Source organism: Oncorhynchus clarkii, chromosome 22 (genome assembly GCF_045791955.1).
Source record: "Oncorhynchus clarkii lewisi isolate Uvic-CL-2024 chromosome 22, UVic_Ocla_1.0, whole genome shotgun sequence".
NCBI lineage: Eukaryota > Metazoa > Chordata > Actinopteri > Salmoniformes > Salmonidae > Oncorhynchus > Oncorhynchus clarkii.
The window spans coordinates 32,579,684-32,584,683 of NC_092168.1; the positions used below are offsets into that span (position 1 = coordinate 32,579,684).

Here is a 5,000-nt window from a genome sequence, read left to right on the forward strand (position 1 = left end):
CGCATGCACTTTTGAGTGTGTGTGTGTGTGTGCTCACTTGTGTGTGTATCAAGTGCATCTCCATAAAGATAGAACTGGCTTGAAATCTGTATGGGGGTTGACTTGACAGGAAGGAAAGTGTGTGTGTGTGTGTGTGTGTGTGTGTGTGTGTGTGTGTGTGTGTGTGTGTGTGTGTGTGTGTGAGTGAGTGAGTGTTTTATCCCTTTTATCTGGATCATTTGATTGCTCTGTGTGTAATTGTTTTGACAAGCCTGAAAGGTGAATATACAGTGCCTTGCGAAAGTATTCGGCCCCCTTGAACTTTGCGACCTTTTGCCACATTTCAGGCTTCAAACATGAAGATATAAAACTGTATTTTTTTGTGAAGAATCAACAACAAGTGGGACACAATCATGAAGTGGAACGACATTTATTGGATATTTCAAACTTTTTAAACAAATCAAAAACTGAAAAATTGGGCGTGCAAAATTATTCAGCCCCCTTAAGTTAATACTCTGTAGCGCCACCTTTTGCTGCGATTACAGCTGTAAGTCGCTTGGGGTATGTCTCTATCAGTTTTGCACATCGAGAGACTGAAATTTTTTCCCATTCCTCCTTGCAAAACAGCTCGAGCTCAGTGAGGTTGGATGGAGAGCATTTGTGAACAGCAGTTTTCAGTTCTTTCCACAGATTCTCGATTGGATTCAGGTCTGGACTTTGACTTGGCCATTCTAACACCTGGATATGTTTATTTTTTAACCATTCCATTGTAGATGTTGCTTTATGTTTTGAATCATTGTCTTGTTGGAAGACAAATCTCCGTCCCAGTCTCAGGTCTTTTGCAGACTCCATCAGGTTCTCTTCCAGAATGGTCCTGTATTTGTCTCCATCCATCTTCCCATCAATTTTAACCATCTTCCCTGTCCCTGCTGAAGAAAAGCAGGCCCAAACCATGATGCTGCCACCACCATGTTTGACAGTGGGGATGGTGTGTTCAGCTGTGTTGCTTTTACGCCAAACATAACGTTTTGCATTGTTGCCAAAAAGTTCAATTTTGGTTTCATCTGACCAGAGCACCTTCTTCCACATGTTTGGTGTGTCTCCCAGGTAGCTTGTGGAAACTTTAAACAACACTTTTTATGGATATCTTTAAGAAATGGCTTTCTTCTTGCCACTCTTCCATAAAGGCCAGATTTGTGCAACATACGACTGATTGTTGTCCTATGGACAGAGTCTCCCACCTCAGCTGTAGATCTCTGCAGTTCATCCAGAGTGATCATGGGCCTCTTGGCTGCATCTCTGATCAGTCTTCTCCTTGTATGAGCTGAAAGTTTAGAGGGACGGCCAGGTCTTGGTAGATTTGCAGTGGTCTGATACTCCTTCCATTTCAATATTATCGCTTGCACAGTGCTCCTTGGGATGTAAAGCTTGGGAAATCTTTTTGTATCCAAATCCGGCTTTAAACTTCTTCACAACAGTATCTCGGACTTGCCTGGTGCGTTCCTTGTTCTTCATGATGCTCTCTGCGCTTTTAACGGACCTCTGAGACTATCACAGTGCAGGTGCATTTATACGGAGACTTGATTACAAGTTGATTATCATCATTAGTAATTTAGGTCAACATTGGATCATTCAGAGATCCTCACTGAACTTCTGGAGAGAGTTTGCTGCACTGAAAGTAAAGGGGCTGAATAATTTTGCACGCCCAATTTTTCAGTTTTTGATTTGTTAAAAAAGTTTTAAATATCCAATAAATGTCGTTCCACTTCATGATTGTGTCCCACTTGTTGTTGATTCTTCACAAAAAAATACAGTTTTATATCTTTATGTTTGAAGCCTGAAATGTGGCAAAAGGTCGCAAAGTTCAAGGGGGCCGAATACTTTCGCAAGGCACTGTATCTGGGTGGTTGTTACAGTATGTAACAGTATCTTATCTTCTCTGATATAATATTTATTATGATGATTGTAGTTTAATTAACAGATGCTTGAAACAGACAATAACTCTTTATTGCTGTTTTATGATGTTATGAAAGAGCTGTAAAGAAAAGCTGCTATTTGGGATGTCATGGGCTCCTCAATGAAACATTGAAAATAGAAGGCTCCCCACTTGATGCGCTATCCTTGATTCAACATTAAAGCTAGTTTTAGGCAGTGGTGTAAAGTACCTAAGTAAAAAATACTTTAAAGTACAACTCAAGTCGATTTTTGGGGTATCTGTAATTTACCTTACTATTAATTTGTTTGACAACTTTTACTTTTACTTCACTACATTCCTAAATAAAATAATGTACTTTTTACTCCATACATTTTCCCTAACACCCAAAAGTACTAGTTACATTTTGAATTCTTAGCAGGACAAGAAAATTGTCTAATCCACACACTTATCAAGAGAACATCCCTGGTCATCCCTACTGCCTCTGATCTGGTGGACTAAACACAAATGCTTAATTTGTAAATGATGTCTGAGTGTTGTAGTGTGGCCCTAACCGTAAAAATGTTTTTAAATGGTGTCTTCTGGTATGCTTAATATAATACATTTGAAATTATTTATACTTTTACTTTTGATACGTAAGTGTATTTAAAACCAAGTACTTTTAGACTTTTACTCAAGTAGTATTTTACAGGATGACTTTCACTTTAACTTGAGTCATTTTCTACTAAGGTTTCTTTACTTTTACTCAAGTATGACAATTGGGTACTTTTTCCACCACAGGTTTTAGGTTAGTGCTCAACATCTACTATTGGCACAAGGAATGGTTAATATAATTTCCTGTGTATTTACTACTGTTATAATACTGATATCAAAGATAAGACTGATGGGTCCATTCAGCAAAGTTACACAGTCACAGTCACCTTACAGTGAAATGCTTACTTACGAGCCACTAACCAACAATGCAGTTAAAAAAAAAATGAATAAGAATAAGAAATAAAAATAACAAGTAATTAAAGAGCAGCAGTAAAATAACAATAGTGAGGCTTTATACAGGGGGTACCGGTACAGAGTCAATGTGCGGGGGCACCGGTTAGTTGAGGTAATTGAGGTAATATGTACATGTAGGTAGAGTTAAAGTGACTATGCATAGATAATAAACAGAGAGTAGCAGCAGCGTAAAAGAGGGGTTTGGGTAGCCCTTTGATTAGCTGTTCAGGAGTCTTATGGCTTGGGGGTAGAAGCTGTTTAGAAGCCTTTTGGACCTCGACTTGGAGCTCCGGTACCACTTGCCGGTAGCAGAGAGAACAGTCTATGAATAGGGTGGCTGGAGTCTTTGACAAATCTTTAGGGCCTTCCTCTGGCACCGCCTGATATAGAGGTTCTGGATGGCAGGAAGCTTGGCCCCAGTGATGTACTGGGCCGTACGCACTACCCTCTGTAGTGCCTTGTGGTCGGTGGCCGAGCAGTTGCCAGACCAGGGAGTGATGCAACCAATCAGGATGCTCTTGATGGTGCAGCTGTAGAACCTCTTGAGGATCCGAGGACCCATGCCAAATCTTTTCAGTCTCCTGAGGGGGAATAGGTTTTGTCGTGCCCTTTTCACGACTGTCTTAGTGTGTTTGGACAATGATAGTTTGTTGGTGATGTGGGCACCAAGGCACTTGAACCTCTCAACCTATTCCACTACATCCCCGTCAATGAGAATGGGGGCGTGCTCGGTCCTCCTTTTCCTGTAGTTCACAATCATCTCCTTTGTCTTGATCACGTTGAGGGAGAAGTTGTTGTCCTGGCACCACACGACCAGGTCTCTGACCTCATCGTTGTCGGTGATCAGACCTACCACTGTTGTGTCATCGGCAAACTTAATGATGGTGTTGGAGTTGTGCCTGGCCATGAAGTACAGGAGGGGACTGAGCATGCACCTCTGAGGGGCCCCCGTTTGAGGATCAGCGTGGCGGATGTGTTGTTCCACCTGGGGGCGGCCCGCCAGGAAGTCCAGGATCCAGTTGCAGAGGGAGGTGTTTAGTCCCAGGGTCCTTAACTTAGTGTTGAGCTTTGAGAGCACTATAGTGTTGAACGCTGAGCTGTAGTCAATGAATAGCATTCTCACATATGTGTTCCTTTGGTCCAGGTGGGAAAGGGCATTGTTGAGTGCAATAGAGATTGCATCATCTGTGGATCTGTTGGGGCAGTATGCAAATTGGAGTGGGTCTAGGGTTTCTGGGATGATGGTGTTGATGTGAGCCATGACCAGCCTTTTAAAGCACTTCATGGATGCAGACATAAGTGCTACGGGTCGGTAGTCATTTAGGCAGATTATCTTAGTGTTCGTTGGCACAGGGACTATGGTGGTCTGCTTGAAACATGTTGGTATTACAGACTCGGTCAGGGACAGGTTGAAAATGTCAGTGAAGACACTTGCCAGTTGGTCAGCGCATGCTCGGAGTACATGTCCTGGTAATCCATCTGGCCCTGCGGCCTTGTGAATGTTGACCTGTTTAAAGGTCACATCGGATGTGGAGAGTGTGATCCCGCAGTCATGCGGAACAGCTGGTGCTCTCATACATGTTTCAGTGTTACTTTCCTCAAAGCGAGTATATAAGTTATTTAGCTCGCCTGGTAGGTTCATGTCACTGGGCAGCTCGTGGCTCTGCTTCCCTTTGTAGTCTGTAATAGTTTGCAAGTCCTGCCACATAAGACGAGCGTCGGAACCGGTGTAGTGTGATTCAATCTTAGTCCTGTATTGGCACTTTGCCTGTTTGATGGTTCGTCGGAGGGCATAGCGGGATTTCTTGTAGGCTTCCGGGTTAGAGTCCCGCTCCTTGAAAACGTCAGCTCTAGCCTTTAGCTCAGTGCGGATGTTGCCTGTAATCCATGGCTTCTGGTTGGGGTATGTACGTAGGGTCACTGTGGGGACGATGTCATCGATGCACTTATTGATGAAGCCAGTGACTGATGTGGTTTACTCCTCAATGCCATCGGAAGAATCCCGGAACATATTCCAGTTTGTGCTAGGAAAACAGTCCTGTAGCTTAGCATCTGCTTCATCTGACCACTTTCTTATTGACCGAGTCACTGGTGCTTCCTG

At 43.0% G+C, this 5,000-nt stretch overlaps 1 protein-coding gene across 3 annotated transcripts in view; it reads left to right on the forward strand.

Moving 5' to 3' along the window:
- LOC139380798 (zinc finger protein 385B-like) overlaps nucleotides 1-5,000 on the forward strand; it is a 168,798-nt gene that overhangs the window by 86,082 nt on the left and 77,716 nt on the right. The gene's annotated exons all lie outside the window — the stretch shown is intronic.